Raw genomic sequence first — 18,455 nt, forward strand, 5'->3', positions numbered from 1 at the left:
TACACTTGCCTTGTCTCCTTCCACTTTCCTTCTGACTACACTCTGCTTCACAAATGCAGCCATCTGGCACAACATCGCAGTTTTTTTCTGTCGACACCTGAGTAATCAGAGCCCTTTTTTCTTCCTTTTTGTTTTCATTTTTAAATAAAGCAAGTGCTTCCAACTCCAGTGCCCAGGCTTATAACAGGCAAGCCACATCCCATTAATAAAAAGCAGCAGAAGTGGGAGGTCACTGGTATTAATGCTAGAAAACATTTAGGGTGAGATGTGGGAAAAAAATTAGCACCCAGTATTTTCCAGCTTTAAGAGCACTCCTTAGGAAACAGACTGCTTCTATACATTGTCTGTGTGAAACGCCTATAAAACATTGATGGCAAAGTTGTGGCTCCAAAAATTCAGATGAGTCTCACCACACATTGCTGTAGGGCCAAGGCTATATCCCAAGAGTTTCTTGTCTCAAAGGACCTTTCTCAGACTCACTCTCTCATGCCACACTCACCTTTTCCATGGCAGAAATAAATTTGATAACTTTAATTTGATCCACCTGGCTGCCATCTCCTCCACATGTCTGAGCTCTGTCCCCCCTGAAGTAAAGGATGGTCACCACCCCACAAGCCCCAGTGATCTGGACACCCTGCACAGAGATCTATGGGCAATGGAGCAGCTGTGCACAGGGAGCTCCCAAATCTCACCCTTGGGCACTGGGACAAAACACAGGGGCTGCCTCTGCACCTTCCCCAGACTGACAGCTCTGTCTGCAGCTGCTCTCCCAGCCCTCCCAGCCCTCCTTCTGTGCAGCAGAAATCGGGTCCTGCCAGCTCCACAGGGGCAGGATGGGGACAAGGGGCAGGGCTGCAGTGGCTGCCCTGTGTCACTACCTGACCAGTCCAGCACAAAGCAGCCATGGAAGCACCTGGAACATAACACAGCTCCATAGGCCCCAACATTCCCATTGTCCCAAAGCACAGGCATCAGCAGTGGCATTTCTGCTGTCCATACCAATTGGGAAGTGCCATTGATAATGTGCCAGTACAAGTCAGTCAGGCTCTACAGACTGAGCCTGCTGTGAAATCCCTGCTTTTCTTCCTGTTTGTTCCAAACAGAGTTTCCCAACAGACTCTCAGCAGGCGCAGCCACACTGGGCATTAGTGCCACAGCAGCTCAGGGACTCTGCTTTGCTGGGTGAGCAAAGAAGATTTTCTGATGGTAGGAGCAGCCCCTTCCCTCCGTGAGCAGCCAGCAGGGGCCACAGCATCCTTCTGGGATGGATTTACACCATACGGAGATGCCAAATGGGAGGGAAGATGTTTGACATAAAAAGCTCAATCTAGACCCCATCAGGATCTGAATACAGACTCAGAACCAGGCTAGGACAATCTGGATTTTGTAAGAAATACCTGTTTTTCAAGATGCAGCCACCTGGTAGATTCCCTTCTTCTCTTTCAACCTGGAAAGAGAGATGGAGCAGTTGATGGGGGAACAGAAAGGCTGTGCAAATTACAAGCTCTGTGGAAAGTTTCTGTGCAAATAACAGTTTAACACTGAGAAGTTAGGTTAAAATGGTTTCAAAGTCTAAAATTAGTTACATTTAAAACTAACAGCATATGCTTTTATTGTCTCTGATCTAAAATATAATCCCAGGAGGCTGTGAAAAGCATGCAAATTACAGAAAGCTAATTTGCTCCAACAGCGACACCTCCCATGTAGTTGGGAGGTCTATTAGACCCAGTGTACTCTCCATTATTTGCATATTAATAGCACCTGCTGAAATACTTTGGGATTTACTTTTCCTGCCAGCAGAGGGACGAAACAAACAAAAAATTTATATAAAATTCCTTTCATACAGATTTGATGAACAATAAACTATTCAGAGAGTGCAAAGAATGCCAAATTATTGAGAGGCAATGGGGTAGGATTGCAATGCCATCTGTGATTTTCAGAGAAACTGGACTGCATGTCTGCTTCAGAAAAAAAACCCCAAAATATCCCAAACTAAAAAAACCCCAAACAACAACCAGAAAAAAACATCTCTGGAAAGTGCTGGGTAATTTGAAGTCGCTCACTTGGCTCAAGTCTGAAGAATGGAAAAGTTGAACTAAAGAAATCCAGACACCGCAGCAAGAAAAAATGAAAAACATGACAAAAGAATCCTACACGTCCGCGAGCCCTGAAAGCAGAACCCCCCAAAGTGGACCTTGATTAAAAATCTACAAAACCCCAGGCTTTGATATTAGCCAGGCCTGCAAGGCCCAGTCTCCTGCACATAAAACAAAAAATAAATTAAAACCAGCTACAGCCTGAGATTTACTTAACAAGCCAAGTTCCAGCCTCTGCTCATGACCACTGCTTCCCCTCCTGGGCCCCGAGCTATGAAAAAAAGCCCCTTGCATATTCCTAGAGCTCATCTTCCTCAGGGTGAGGGCGAGAGCAGCTTCCTCTGCACAGTAGCACATGGAAAAATCTCCTTTTGCAGCTCCTTTTGCAGCCCAGGCCGGCCGGAGCCGCGGGCGGGATGTGCCGCGCGTCTCTCCCCGCAGAGCGCGTTTGGGAAAGTGACCAGGGACACAGCGACACTCCCCAGCACCTCTGTTTCCAAACAGGCAGTGGGCGTTCCTAAAGAAGCACCAGCCATGTGCTCATGTACCCCTCAAGGGTTACAAGGGGCCTGTATTTCTCTGTATTCCCTGTGCCTTAATTCTGATTATGCACCCTCTTTTGAACAGGCATGGAAGGGCCCACCAGAGTTACTCACTGCTGGTGTGTCCGATTCCTGAAGTATTTTAACTACCATCATATTCCCAGCCCAAGGAGGCAATTGGCTTAAAATGTTTAAATTGTTCTCTATACATTAAAACAGTAGTGAAAGAGCATTTCACGCAGGACAACAAAGCAGGGAAAAGTGCAGCAGCACAGCCACTGACTCCATCACTTGGCACTCTGTTACCTGTGCCAGGGGAGTGGAGAGAAGCAGGGAAATACATTATTATTGGGGAATGCATCATTACTGGGGAATGCATCATTATTGGGAAATACATTGTTATTGGTTTCTGCTCACCAGAGACAGAGCCCAGTGTGTCTTTGGTCTCTGCACAGCCAAATGAGACCTCTGAAAAACTTGCTTAGTGTCAGTGCTAATTACTAGAGGAGGCAATCAAACATTCCAGCAACAGGGACCCCCGAAATGCTGCAGACAGGCAGCTCCCACCATGGCCCTCAACAAATGCTAATTCTCGTTAATGCCCACGGACTCGGGATTGCTGCAGCACTGGCAGGGATCACCATTAGCTGGGAGATAATTAGCAGTAAGTTGTAGACTGGTTAAAGTTGCAGGATGGCAACCAGATGCAAGCCAGAGATGCACTGCTGGTGGTAATTTCCAGCACATTTTTGTATGGAAGGAATCTCTAAAAAGCTGGAAGGGAAAGGAGTGACCAAAAAGGTTCCTGGGAATCCTCAGCAGTTCAGGGCACAGAGAACCAGCTCAAACCTGCTGCAAACTGAGCCCACAAAGAGCACTTGGGAACCTCCAGCAGATTCCTGTGTTTGGAGAGGTGAAGCATTGAGAGGGATCTGTCCTCTTATATCCAGGAACAGATCCTGCCCTGGGACACAGCAGGGCCTGGAGATCCGTGCTGGTACTGCCTGGCATGTGCATGGCTAAAAATGCCCTGTGCTGCCCCACAGCCCCTCTGTGAAATGTGCTCCCAGCCAGAGAGCTGGGCATTTGTAATGATAGCAATAAAAATAATAATGATGGAAAAAAGCCACCCTAGAAAGCAAAACCCAGGCCACTCCCTATTATAACAAACCACATTGGATGTTCCTTACCTGAAATTCCATGAGCAATTAGCAAACAGAATGCTCCACAAATGCCTCTATGCCCCACTCTCCTTGTGGTGGTTTTGGCAGCCACATTCCCAGCCTGCAGTTTGCCATCCAGCTGCTTCCAAACCACAGCTTTTTCTTATTTTTTCTTTTTCCCTGATGAAGTTCATGGCAGTCAGTGTTTTACCACCTGCACGCTGGGGAAGAAAAAACGCAAGAGGGAGAGGATCAATATATACAGTGTGTTTATATTCAGTGAGAGCATGTTGCAGAGTGGGGAGCTGTGATGTGTGTGTTTGCATTGTCTGGGAAAGGATCCTTAGTGGCACTGCAGCTGGAAAAATTAATGTAGGAGAAGGAGACTGTCTTCAGTGACAAACTTTTCACTTGGTAAGTTACAGTTCTGTTGTAAGGAGATTATACCTTGGGCTGCAACTAATCTGTGAATCCCAGGAAAGGCAGATCACTGATTCTTCATCAGGACTGCATGACCTGATCCATAAAAATTTGGGCCTCAGCAGGAGGTTGTGGGAAAGTGTGATTTGCATTTCAATTTTTAGTCCATCACAACCTTTAAATCTTCCTGCAGCACTATCACAATGCAAGTTTTTGGTCTCAGTGTGCTCAAAACACATACCAAAAAAAAAAAAAAAATCCTGGTACAATGGCAGTCATTTGCTAATGGGACAGAAAGTAGCATTTATGTTCAAATTGTTTCACAGAGCACCATTACATCAGAGTCTTTCATCATTTTATGGGGATCGAGTCCCCCGGCAGCATCCTTGGGGACCCCATGTGGTGCTTGTCACTATCATTCCACTCGCACAAACACCCCGGCCCTTTCAATTTTTATCTGCCCAGAGCCCAGAATATGTTACATTATTTAGGTTTTGTTCTGTATGAAGAACTCACAACAAATAAAAGCCACTTCCCTGGCGAAATGAGCCTGTGAGTGCCGGTGAAGGGAATTTGAGGGAATTTTCCCTTTGCAGGAGGGGCAGCAGCTCTGCCATCCCTCCTGCTGACTGATGGCACCGCTCCAGCCCATCCTCCATGGAGCAGCCACCAGCACTGGCACTCATGGCAGGATGCTCACTTATTTCCTTAAAAAACTGTCTGGGTCAGGCTCTGAACCCCTGCACACGCTGGAGATGAATTATTCATGGGCCAGGAGGGCTTCCCTGTGCTGCTGCTGAATCAGGGAGGAGGCTTTGCAGAGAGAGGGGGAAATCCATTCCTGAGTCCTTTAGCCAAGGACAAGCTTGCTCCCTGAAACACAGCCTTTCACCCAGTGCCACAGGTGGGGTCTCCATGGCCATCCTGGGGGCTTGGGAAGCCAACTGAGCCAAGTGTTCAGAGCCATGGAACAGGGTTATCAATGTCCTGGCACAGCTCAGCTGCCTTTCCTTGCTCCACACCGAGCCACGTTTTGTCCTGAAGAGCTGCACATGGCCACAAATTGAAATTTACATTTAGTTTGGTGAGTGGATGCCTGCTTTCCTTTTTGTAGAATATTACTGCCACTTCCTCAGGCATGGCAAGACTCAGCAACCCTTTCTGGGAATATATTGTCCAGCTAACTGAATTTCCAGGCTCCAGAGCTCAAAGCCCAAGGCAAGGATGCAGGAGTGTGGGCACCACATCAGCATCCCAGGTGTTTCCAAGTTTTCTTCTGCTTTTGCTGTTTCTGGGGTTGGTAGCTTTCCAGTGGCTTGAGCAGAGAGAGGCTGAGCGAGGGACATTTTTTGTACCTGTTTCTTAAAGGCACTTCCAATCCCTCTCCTGTGTGTGTTGCCATGTTGGGGCCCAGTGATTTGTTTCCTTGCTGGCATTGGCAAGATTGCAGCCCTTGGGCTGAACTTCCACCCCAGCTGCTCCCCTGTAATGAATGGAAACGAGGTCTCCACTGAAGGTTACAGCCCTTCCTGAAATGCAGGGTGAGGGTGCTGCTCCAGAAGGAAAAGTCACTCCTGTACCTGAGCACCTCTCTGCAGAGACATTTCCAGGGCTGATTCCACAGGACACTGAGACACTGAGCCAGGACATCCCTGACAGTCACTTTTCAAAAAAGCTGCTTTTGCTCCACTGAGTGTCTGAGAGCCCAAGTTGGAATATGTAGGACTGAAAAAGCAGTCTGGTCCTGAACTTCCTGCTAAAAATAAATGAATAACAACCTTCACACGAAAGCAGGATAAATAATTTTTCTTTTCTTTCAGGACACGTGTTGAGAGCACAGAAAGCAGTCAGAAGTACAGCTTTTACCAACTGCTCTGCTGCTTAACATCTCTGGCATTCAAAACATACAACTTCTGTGTTTGTACTACATTTCCCTAACAGCTTACATCGAGGCCAAACACACAGCATTCTGCAGAGGTCTTCTAAAATAAGCTTATTTAAAAGAGCAAGGTCAATGCCCAACACATGTCAGATTCTGTGAGCAGAAATCAAAGAGTTCGGGGCAAATGGGATATGTCAGGACTCGGTGGATTCCCATGCCAGGCTCTTTTACCAAGCTCACATCGCTGCTGCCAAAACCAGTAACAATCTCATCATGTGGACTTCAGCTTTGGAAAAATGTCTGTAAAAACCCCAGTCTCTGTACACGGGCTACTCAGCTCAATAAAGAAAACTAACACACAGATAAAAGTCTTTATCTGGACATGCTATTTATTGTCCCTGTAACTGTGTTTTTCTTTTAATGTGCTGATTCCATGCCTCAGCCCTAGGCTCTATTAAAATCAAATTTAAAGCATTAGTAATGTAGTTAATTCCATTTATAATATGACCATCAAGTCAAGAGAAAAGAGAACGTTAGAAATATATATATATATATAGATGGGATTTAAGAACTTTATGAAAAAAGTTCTTAGTTCCATTTTGATCTTTGCTTTGGTTTTTTTTATTAAAAAGGAAAAGTTTTTCCTGTGTTCAGATAGAGTAACTCTGCCTGGTCTTTTAAGCCAGAATGATATTTGTTATTTCAATTAAAATATGCTATTGTCACTTTAGCCTCCCTCTTTGGTATTTTAAATTGATCCTAATGGCTTTGCCTTAAGTGATTTGCGTCCCGTAGTGAATCCCTGTCACTTACAGCACCTCCCACTATTGCCCTCCCGAACAATCACTCCCGATAATCGCTGCTTCCCCTTCTCCCGGCGCTCCTGCTCCCCCTGCGGCTCCTGCCGCTGCTTCAGGCTGCGAACTGTTGGCTCTTCACCATCTCTAACTCAGGGCTTGCTCTGGCTCGGCCAGGCACGGAAAAGAGGGACCAGAGCTCCTTGGGGAAGGCCGAGCTGGTGGCTCCGGAGCGGGGGCTGGGTCTGTCCCGAGGGCAGGAAGGGAAGGGTGGGTTGGGATTGTGACCTCCCCGTCCTCAGTGTGGGGCCGGAGAGGGGCTCACCCTGCCCCAGAGCTCTGGGAGATGTGGAGCATCCCAGGCTTTCCCGGGAGAGATGCCCCCAGCAGAGCCCCTCCAGGTCTGTCTGGGAGCTGCTCCTGCCCCTCTCTCGTCCCTCCACGCCATGGTGGGGACCAGGAGCCTTCTCCTTCTCACAGGAGCATCCTGTCTCCTTTGCCTTTCATGGATCTCATTATTAATTGAAGAATCATTTAGTTTGCATAATTGTCCTCTGCCATACATAATTCCAACCTTTCTCTTTAAATTGGCTTATTAAACTAAATACAGTCTTCTGGTTTTGTGGCTCCAGCTATCAAAGCTTCCTAGATGGACAGCCAGGGTGATGGGAAGAAAAAAAACCAAACTAATAATATTAGGGAGCATCCTTTTATGTACATTTATGAGATCTACCAGCAGGTGACTCCATTCTAAAATATCTGTATTTTCATAAAACAAAATGCTTTCTTTCCTACACCCTGAACATCGTCACGATGCCCCCCTCCATAAGATTTAGCACTCTGAAAAAAACAGTGTTAAATAAATCGCACTTTTGCTTAAGCTATGAACTATTTCTTTTTGAATAACGCATGAAATTGAATTAGAGAGATTCAGGGATTTCCAGAACAGCCTGATGTGTTCCTGTCTAATCAGACCTGATTAATTCAAATCAAACTGCAAACCTCAGTTTTATTTTGCTTTTAAAACTCCAGCTCAACAACAAATCAGCAGTATGTAGATATCACAGAGGCAGTTAACAGGAAAGCCTACATATACCGAGCCTCGTAGAGTCAAACGGATATGATTAAACATTTGGCATCATTTATTAATATTTTATATATTCAAATATATACAGAGGGGATGGGACCAGTCAGGGAGATGCTCTTCACCAGGGACAATTATATTTATGCCTAAGAAAATCAGATCCAGCTCAGGTGTCAAAGGATGTTTCTTCAAAATAGAAAAATTATGAACAAATAGCAGGGTTATGTGGGAGGGTTTGTGACACAGAACTGCACTAAACCATGCAATGATCTACACAGATAATCAAAGCGCTCCCGCCATGCCGAGTGCAGCAGAATAAATTAAGATAAAACAAAATAAAACAATCCCACAAATGCAAGATTGCAAATGCAAAAGAGGCAGCCGTGCAAGAGGTGTTCAGAGATTTACTGAGCCATTATTGCAGCGCAAGGCACGCTCAGAGAGGCTCCCAGACCTGACCAGTTTAATCCACATCAGAGCAGGGACAGCGGGGTCGGGAGGCTGACTGGGTTTGGGCACTGGGCACAGCTGTTTTCCTTAGGTGCAATCCACTTGTCACTGGTGGTGGCACTTTGCATTTGCTGTGTGGCAGCATATGTGCTTGCCACATTGGGGACCCATTATATCCCTTCAGCCTCCAGCCACTTCCCTTCCCTTCTCGTTAGCTGTGTGTCCATATATCCTTCCACACTCCTGCTGCATGGCAGGGCCTGCTCTGTGCCCCCTCTGCCTGCTCCCAGGTTAAAGCCACCTATAAGTGAGGTAGAATTATTCTATGCATTGCCAAATTTGCATACATATATGCACATCTGTTAATATATATACACACACATACACAGACATGCTCTGTATGGAATCATGTCTATTCCATCACTAACCTGCTCAGAAATATTTTTGCTACCAGGGAGAGCTCATAGAGATGAGAAAGGCTGAAGAATACCCAAGGAAATCCTTCAAACTAAAAGTGAAGGTGTAAAAAGGGGAGGGGTTGGACTCTATGTGCACGTGCCAGGCTCTGCAGTGAAACCCACGGTTCTGCCCAGCACAGACCCATCATTCCATGTGGAATTGTTGGCTTGCAGGTGAATCAGTACCTGCCCAGACAGGCACTTCCATGTTTCTGAGGCTTTGCACTCACAGTGGCACAGCCAGGACTGACTGCAGGCCCAGCCTGGCTCAGTGTGGGGTCACTGCACACGACAACAGTTAAGAAGAAATTTGGTTGATGTCTCGTTTTGTGTGGCACTGCCACACTCCTAACTCCAGACACACAGGGATGTGTCATGTGACAGACCAGGATGCTGGGACACAGGGAAATCTCTCCAGTGTGGGCAGATGAGCTTGCCCAGCAAAGTTCCCAGCTGAGCAGTGCCCAAGCCCAGCAGAGGCTCTTCCTTGGGCTTCCTGCAGCCAGGACAGGAACAGTTCCAGACAAAAGAGCTTTGCACTCCTAAAGAACATTAAAAATGTGACAGCCTCTGATGCACATTTTCATAGCTATCACAATGTCCTCATGACCAGGATTCAGGTAAAGCCAGCTCTACTCCTCGTCCCCCTCCAAGGCGAGCATCCCATGCTTTGGGAGCTTCTCACCTGGACTCATGGATATGAGCCAGTCTGGCAGAGAGGCCCCTGGGACATGCAGATCCACATTCAGCTTTTTATTTCCACATCTATGAGCAAGTTTAAAATCAAAATTTCCACTCATAATAAACCTCCAAACTCTAATTAAACTGGTTCTTTCAAACAAACAAACAAACAAAAACCGAACAACAAAAGAGGAAAAGCTATTCGGCTTTGATCTGCTTCTTTTTCATTAAATACATCTTTTAGCATTTTCTAAAAGTCTCCTCCCAAGGAAGCAATCACAAAAACCCATTAAGGCTATTTTTATACCATGGTGAGAACACTGAATTACCTTCCTGATGTAGCTCCTGTGTGGGTGACACAGCCAAGCCTAGGCCTGCATGTCCCAAACACTTGCTGGGTTTTGCTGCTTCTCCAAGGCAGCAGTTGGGAAAATGCTGTTCCAGCCATGGCTTGGGTGGGTTTCATCCCAGGGAACACCGTTCCTCTCAGCAGCCCAGTCCCTCAGCAGAGGATTGCCTTGTTCAGCAACAGGACAGGCCAGAAAAATCCCTCACTCCCAGGCTCCCTGAGTACCAGTGTAACAAACCACCCCGTTACATTAATGAACGGTGCTGCATAAAAAAATCCTGTGACAACTAAATTATTTCATAAGTCAGAATGCTTTTAGACATGTCCCTCCAGTCTCCCACCCTCTGTTACACACAAACAGGAAAAAGACTAAGGAAGACCCAAAATTCAGGGTAAATTTGGTCTTTTCTCTGAGATAACTCTGTGAATCAGCACAGAACAGTCTGCTCGCTTTTGGACAGAGAGAGAGAGAACATCTGCAGGTCAGCCAGAGACAGGTTTTCCGCTGGTACCTGTTGCTGCAGGAAAATTCCCAGCTGGGTCAGGAGAGGTGAAAGGATGGAAAATGCCTGTCCAGTTAATGTAAATAGTTACACTATGCACATACATTTCGTGCCATCCCACTGGCCTCGGCACCGCCAGGAATGTTAAGGAGGTGGGAGGCCCCTCTGAGCAGGGCGGTGTCCACAGCTCACGGCAACGCCTCCAAGGAACAGCCTGGGGGGAAGATTCTGACTTTTAACTGTGGCCATCCCTGGCAGAGTGGCTGATGCTCAGCGCTGCGGCGGTGACAGAGCACCCGGAGGCTGCGCGGGTCCTGCTCGGGGGCAATGAGCTGAGGATGCTGAGCTCTCCTCTCTGTGCTCTGCACGTGTGAAACATTCTGTGCTCCTTCCTACCAACAGAAAGTTCTGCCTCTTGGGTGATTTCTGTTCAGCAGCCCCCAGCCACGCCAAGCAACAAAAACTTTGCAAACTCCTTGGTACTGAAGCTACAGCCTGTAACCCGGGCCGAGGTTTTATCAGCCGTGAGATCAGAAGGGGAGCAGCACTTGGAGTACATGAATGGCCAGCTCAACTGCTCGGAGAAAGGAGCTGATTCACGCTGCTCTTACACAGATAATAAACTAGACTGGCCTTTCTCCTGACATCACACTTCAATCAAAAACTTTCTCACAAAATGTCACTTTCAAAGTTGCAGCTTTAAAAAAAAAAAAAAAAAGAAAAAAAAAGTCTTTATAAAAAATTCATGGCCACAATGATCTGATAATGCAGCTTTCTGATACCAGCAGATGTTTTGTCTAACATGTTCCCTGAAGCTGTACTCTGTGCCTTCATATCTTTCATTTCCAGTTGCTATCTGCTGACTGTGGGATGTCATGTACGTACCCTATAGCGATGCGCAGCCATCGCAGCTCACACCGCCGCACGTAATGAGCTGCACAAGATGCTTGTCGCAATAACTCCGCACTTCCCCGACCATATGGAACACAACACTCCAAAGCCCACAGACACTTTTTTTTATTACAGTTCAGATCCTTAAAACATAATCTGTGTGATGTCTAGTGAATGTACGTGAAGAGCTGCTGAAAACAAAGTTAACACTTGTTCACATCATCTGTTACAAATGTCCAATTTGGGACAATAAATTTCTTCGGAACCTGTTCTTTTGCTGACTCGTTGCTTTATCTTTTTTCTCTTTCTCTCACGTCGTTTTTTTTATGAACTATGCATATGTATTAAATGGGATTTGTTGTCCCTAGATACCAATTTGCATAAAGTGCAAGCCATCATTGGTTGGAGAGAAGCAAATTACTTCTCCAGCAAGATCACACTTCTTTTTTTTTCTTCTTTTTCTTTTTTTTTTTAATTTTAACAAACCGCAGGCAGAGGCTGTTAACAGCACTTAGCCAGATATGCAAAGTATCACTTTTCTCAAAAGCAGCTTGATCAATGAGCCAAAAAAAAAAAAAAAGAAAAAAAGAAAGAAAGGAATTATTCAGTTTAGTACAATGCAGAAATGTCCCAAGACTAAAGCCGTTCACCTGTAACTTGAGCTGCCCGACTCCCAGTAAAGCACAACCCTGGCATGGCTTAGCACACAGGACACAAAGCAGAACAGCCCGACTGACCAGAGCCTCCCAGGATCACTATTCCATCTTCCCAGTGTCCCAGTGTGCTCCTACAAGTCCCAAGAGTGCTGGTTCTTTCCCATGTTGCAGAAACCCTTCCTGCTCCTCCACATCCCACACATTCACCCATGCTGGATTCTCCTGCAGGGCTGTGCTAACACAGGCTTGAAACGCCTGTCCAGTGCCCTCCCCTCATGGCTCCCTGGCCCAGGGATGCTCCCAGGATGTCAGCTGCCATCCCAGCAGGCCTTGGACAAGGACAATCTCCTTGTTTCCCTTCTGCTCTTCCTTGCACACACCTGGGACACACTGGCAGGAGCCTGGGCTTGTAGAATGTGAGAGATTTCCAGGTTCAGAGCAGCCCTGCAGGAGCCCTGTGCTCCAGGCAAGGAGGAGAGACAGAGGAGGGGATTTCACAAATTCTTCAGGAATCAGATTACCTGAGCAAAGCTGCGGTGCACAGGGTGATGCGCAAGATCACCAGCCCACCACTAAAAGGATTTGCAAGCCAGGAGCCAGGCTCAGTTAAAAAGTGTGAGAGAGTAAAATCACCAAAGGGAACAAATCAGCAAAGGATGCTGAGCTGCAAAGTTTCCAGTTAGGTCTGAACTTCCCAAGAATTTAGTGCTGGGAAATTGCTGGGGTTGCTGGGGAGGAGGAGTCCTCTCTAAAGAGAATAATTTCTTCTACTGAGCTCTCTAAAAAGGATGCAGGGTCTCTCTCCCTAAACATTCACTCAGAATTCAATCCCAAATCCATCAATGGGATGTGTTTGGATTATGTTACTTCTGCATTTAATGGACAGATGATACTCTCTCAAGAGTGGTTCCTAGGATCACACAGAACATTGGTAATTAATTACAGACATAGGACAGGGGATGACTTGAGGTGTCTCTGAGGGAGCTGTGGGTGCCAAAAGAACAAATGAGGACCCAGGGTGTGGAAATTCTCAAGAGAGAGTCTGTATTTCCTCACTACCTTTAGCATCTACTCAAAGACACACAAATACCCACAGGTTTTATGCTGTGTGATTATTTGAAGGTGAAAAGAATAGTTTCTGTCTGTAAAAAATATTGGCAACTTCCTGCAGCTCTTGCAAAAAGGCTAAAATACCGTGATTTCACACATCTCTGCTATTAACATGAGCTGCTTTGCTTCCATGTTTATATTTGTCACATTTAAAAGGAATAAAATAGAGTTTAAAAGAAGATCCTGACTCCCAAACGAGCGCAAGAGCACAAAGAAGTCATGCAAAGATTATTGAGAAAAACTCACAAGAGAGAATTAAGTGAAGGCTTTGAAAATGGGGCTTTTTTTCACAACCAAGGGCACTGTTAACCACTGGAATCACCATGGGACCAGGAGAAATCCTGCTTGGACCAGTCCCTCAGACGGAGAGAAGCACATGGACCTTGTCTCTCTAAACCTGCTGCAGCACAGGCAGGAAGCTTTCCCAGGCTTGTCTCACTGGAAAGCCCCAGAACACTCACCTGGCAGCACACAGGCTGCTGTGGGTGCCTCAGTGCAGCAGCATCCACAGCCCAGCCCAGCCCATCCCTCTGGATTCAGATGGAGCCAAAGGAATCCATTGCTAAGCTGAGCTGAGCCCTGCCCGTGAGACCAGAGCTTGGTAACACGATCATGGGCTCCTGCTGCAGCAATTCCACATAAATCCAGCCTTGGAAAGAGCAGTAGTAAAAAAAAAAAAAAAAGTGTTTTTCTCCTTCCTTATCTGTACCCACTCCATTTTACCTAAGGCTCCCTATTAGCTCAGCTGGTGATGTCACTTACTCCACTGGAACCTGTTATCATGGCAGATTCCTCACAGGATTTTCTGTTTTGCCAGCGTTGCTCTTTGTGCAATGTTGTATTTCATTCCATTAGATAAAGGGTTAAGGAATTCACATTTTACCCATATAGACTAAGTTATACTCCCTGTGGGTTGCTGGCTTCCCATTGGCTGGAACAATGACCTTGGAAACAGACAAAAATGATGCATTGTTGCAATAAATATTATAGCTTGCACCTGTTTCTAATTAAGTCTGCCAAACAATTTCAGAGATACTGAAAAGAGAAATGTGTTGGCTTCTAATCGGGTGTTCTTTGCTGTTTGATCTGGATTTTTCAGCCCCCCATATGACCTCGCCTTCTTGGTTCTTGTTTTTCTTTTTCTTTTCAGACTTGTAGAAAAGCACGAGATTGAAAGAAATCTTCTGAAAGAGGAACATCTCTGCCTAAAATCAATTGAAACTAAAAACCTGAAAATTGATGGATTTGCACCAGGGCTGAAAACAGTTTATGGCAGAATACCTCAGAAATCTCTAGTATGGATTCTTGGTTTCATAGGTCTATTCTGGCCTTCTCCTTTTCCTTCACCTCCTCCTTCTCCTCTCACCTCTTTTAAACTTCAAAACTCTAAACAATCCCTATTAGCAATCGGGATCAGGATCACTGGGAAGCTGGAGGTTTTTGCTGCTGGACTTGAAGATGTTGGAGAAATAGATGAGGAAGGATTTTCCTGCTAACGCTCCCCAAGGAAATGCAAAGGGAGCAGTGGTGCCTTTGCCTTCCAGAGTGAAGGACACCTTGGGGAGACTCTGGCAGTCACTGCTGTTTGATGCCTGCTCTAAGATCCAGCTCCATGGACAAATGCAAACATGTGGCAGCCTCTTCTCCTTAGCAGAAGAAGTAAGGAAATAAGGAATTACTATTATCTCCCTTTGGCAAACAGAGACTGGAAGCCAGAGCTCAGCCAACACTTCTGGCTGTCAGTGACAGAAGCTGCCCAGTCCCTTTGGTCCCTGTGGGGTCCCTTTCCTCACGCTGGGATAAGCATTTGTGCATCTGTATTTTGGAACTGACTGAGGAACTTATCCATCTGAAAATTAATCCAGGAAGAAAAAAAACCCCAAGCAACAGAGTTTTTATTTCAGCCACATCAAGTTCCTGATTTTAGTTTGCAGGCAGCCTGGAGAGGTGGGACTGAGCACTCAGGGCAGAGGGAATGCAGTGCAGGAATTTTGGATGGAATTACATGTTCTGACCTCAAAAAGACAATGTGGGTCTCCAGTAAATGCCACCAACCTCCCAACTCAGCAGAGGTTTGCTGCCTGGGCACCCTTGCTGTGAGCCATGCAAGGGTTCTTGTGCGTGGGCAGTGGATCTCAGAAGTCTGGTGGAATTAACTGAGCCTCTGCCCAGCCAAAAATGAATTATTTGGGGGTGGAGGCTGCAAAGGGATTATTTCAGCAGCCATGCTAATGAAGGTGGGATCAGAGAGGTTTAAAACAAGGATGGGATGGGAGGGGAGGGGAAGGGAAGGGAAGGGAAGGGAAGGGAAGGGAAGGGAAGGGAAGGGAAGGGAAGGGAAGGGAAGGGAAGGGAAGGGCTCAGCCTGCGTGGTGGGATGACGCACTGCATCAGGATTATGGCAAGAGTTTTTTCCAGGAGGAGAGACGGAACTACAGAGATATTTTGCAGGGTTAGCACGTCTTCCTCTGTCTGATACACTCTCTCTTCTCCACTTTTCCCTCGGTGGCAGGTAATAAAATGCCTGCTGGTACCCCCCATGACTGGAGGTACCCAGAGTGGTTCAGCCCATCGTGAGTGCTGTGCCAATCATTTAACAATTCCCACAGCTGCCTTTGTGAGAAGCCTCTCTCTTAAGCCTCTGGTTTAAGAATTTAGAGTAATCATGTAAAAATGATACCCCTGTGCTCTATGATCCGCTGAATCTCACTAATGCCGGATCCCAGAAGAGGGCTTATTAATGAAAAGATGCAATGCCTCTCTCTCTGCTCATGTTTCACATGAATATCTCTCATGGATTCGGCAGTAAAGCGCACTGCTGATAAAGTGAGTATAATGAACCTCCGTGCTCCACGAGAATGGAATCTCAGACTGATGAAGTGGTTACCTGCTCCACTTCCCAGCACAATGGCAGGCTGCAGAGGCACGGGGAGAAGCACCCGGCTGCTGTGGGAATAGCGGTGCAGCACTGCCAGCTCCCAAATCCAGGATCTGCTCTGCCACCGATGCCTTCGGCTGTGTCAAGAGATCAGGAGTTTGGAAAGGAGGAGTTTGTAATTAGCTGAGAGAAATGAAATTATGTTTTACTGTAAATCACTGAGTCAACAGACAAAAGGAGGGTTTTAAAGGGACAGCAGCACCTTGAGGCTACTCTGTGTCCTTCCAACATCACACAGGAGTCAAAAACCCCGCCGGCTCTCACCACTCCAACAGCTTCCCAGCAAGGACGAGCACCAAGTGTTCTGCAAACAGCAGGATCCTGTTTCCAGCCCCTGACATCTCACTAATTTTCAAGAAGTCACTGAAAATACTTTCAAGTAGTGCATCTGTCCTGAAGCTCCTCCACTAACAGCAGCAGATTCTGCCATTGAGAATTTCAAATTGTCATAAATCCTTTTGCTGTAGCTGCTTGAAAACAAACAAACAAAGCAACCCCCTACACTAACAAGAAGAAAGGTGGATTCCATGTCTATCCATGGGAATAGAAAGTATGTGACTACCCAGAAAGCATTATGAGGCAAAGAAAAGGACCAGGTAAAACACTGCAGCAGGGCAATCAGGGCAATCAGGCTCTATATTTCTCTGAGGCCCTCTGTGATTTATGATTTCCATTAAAGGGAATACATGCCTTACAAATTACCCCTAATCCTAGCATCAGTAGGATGGTATAGGACAAGCAACAAGAGTCTGCAAGCTGTCACTGGAGTATCCCAAAACAACCACAGAGACCAGAGCCAAGTCCAACAACCAGACTGTAGCTGCTCAGTGCATCTCTGATACCCAGCTCACCTTTGCAAAGCCAGCCCCATGCAAATCCAAACTTCCCAAACCTTCTGAACATGGAAAACTATCACAGAGATTGCAGCACTGAAGAGTGAACATAAGCCCATCTCAAACCCTAGCTGTCATCCTCAGCATGTCACCAATCCATGGAAAAGGGAGCAGTGTCCCTGCTTTGAGGGGATTCTCTGATTTCAGAGAGCTCAAACACCCTAAAACTTGTCAGAGCCTTAAAGCAGGAGCTGCATTTTGCTCAAGTACCTTGGGCAGAACACCCTGTATTATTCATTCCTAAATACCCCATGTGTTGTCTTTAGAGAGGGAGGCAGCCACACCACCTTTCTGTGTGTGCTTTCCTCCCTTGGCTTTTACATTTCTTCCACACACAGAATGTACTTAACTCGCTGCTTATTGAATGAAGGATTAGTATTATTTTCCTTCCTCCAGTGAACTTTGTTTCACTTCATCCTGCATACATTTGGCTGGGCTGTGTTTTCCTGCCAGCACACCACTGTTCAGCAAACTACCGTGCTTAAGGCCAGCCAGCTAACACAGTGATTCCTTTTTACTCCCGAGGAGTGTTTCCGTAATCATGGCTGTGCTGGGGGATGAATGACAGCTTACACCAAGGAGCACAAAATGCACTTCCAGAAGCTTTGCCGAGCTGGGACAGAGCTAAAGCAGCTTCAAGCTGCCAAGACATTTGAGACATCCAGAGGAAGACACGTTTGGAAATAGAGCCTGCTCCTTAGCTCCTCTGCTAGCACAGCTGCTGACCAAGGACTGGGAAGGGAGCAACTTCCCCATCCTCTCTTTTCTGTGCTGTCACATCTCACCTTGGGCCAGACTGTGAGAAAAAATTAGTATAAAACTAATAGTACAAATAGCTATATTAACACTATTAGTATAAAACTAATAGTAACAAATTGCAATGGTTCTGTATTTACAGTCCCTATTTGTTGTTATTGTTGTGGTTAAGATTGGTTGCGAGAAGAAAAGAAGGGTTTCTTTCCAACTCTTAGAAAACCAAGTTGGAAGCTCCTGTTCACATCACTGCAGCAATGCAGACTTCTCTGGTGGAAGTGTTTTCTTTTTCTTGTGGAATTATACCTCAAGTCCTGCTAGGTAGTTCCTCTCTTTGTTCCTGTGAGCCAAGATCATGCTATGCCATGCTTATAATATAACCTCACACTAGAAAGAAGATTACAAAGGGGGCAAAATGCCCTCGAGGGTTCCCCTTTATCAGAACCTTCCCTGTCAGTTTGCCTTCTCATTTCCTGAGCTCTTGTCTGATTATTAGTGTACTGACAGAATAAAAATAACCTCATATTCCTACATGAATCATAAATAAAACCCTTTTATTTCATCAAAGAGGCTGGCAGGTTTATAGTCCTTTGCAATGCATGCACGATGTGAATGACATACCTTTAATTTTGCTGACAAGCTTGTCGGGGTCCTAATGAAAAAGAGTGAAAAGTGGGTGACTTCTCTAAAGGTTTAGCAGTTGCTTTTTGGTGAGGATATATATTTCACCTTGCCACTGTAATCAAGGAGCCAAGTGATCTTGGTAATGAACTCTTCAATTACAGTCCA

General features: G+C 46.0%; 1 long non-coding RNA gene across 1 annotated transcript in view; it reads right to left on the reverse strand.

Annotated features, from left to right (window-relative positions):
* Nucleotides 1-18,455, reverse strand: part of LOC115948023 — a 321,359-nt gene that overhangs the window by 15,366 nt on the left and 287,538 nt on the right. Inside the window, exons 4-5 of the long non-coding RNA XR_004081876.1 lie at nt 3,829-4,022; nt 1,398-1,447 (exon numbers count right to left, since the gene is read on the reverse strand). This is a non-coding gene — a long non-coding RNA (uncharacterized LOC115948023). The remainder of the gene's footprint in view (nt 1-1,397; nt 1,448-3,828; nt 4,023-18,455) is intronic.

This window comes from Geospiza fortis, unplaced genomic scaffold (assembly GCF_000277835.1).
Source record: "Geospiza fortis unplaced genomic scaffold, GeoFor_1.0 scaffold275, whole genome shotgun sequence".
Classification (NCBI taxonomy): Eukaryota; Metazoa; Chordata; class Aves; order Passeriformes; family Thraupidae; genus Geospiza; species Geospiza fortis.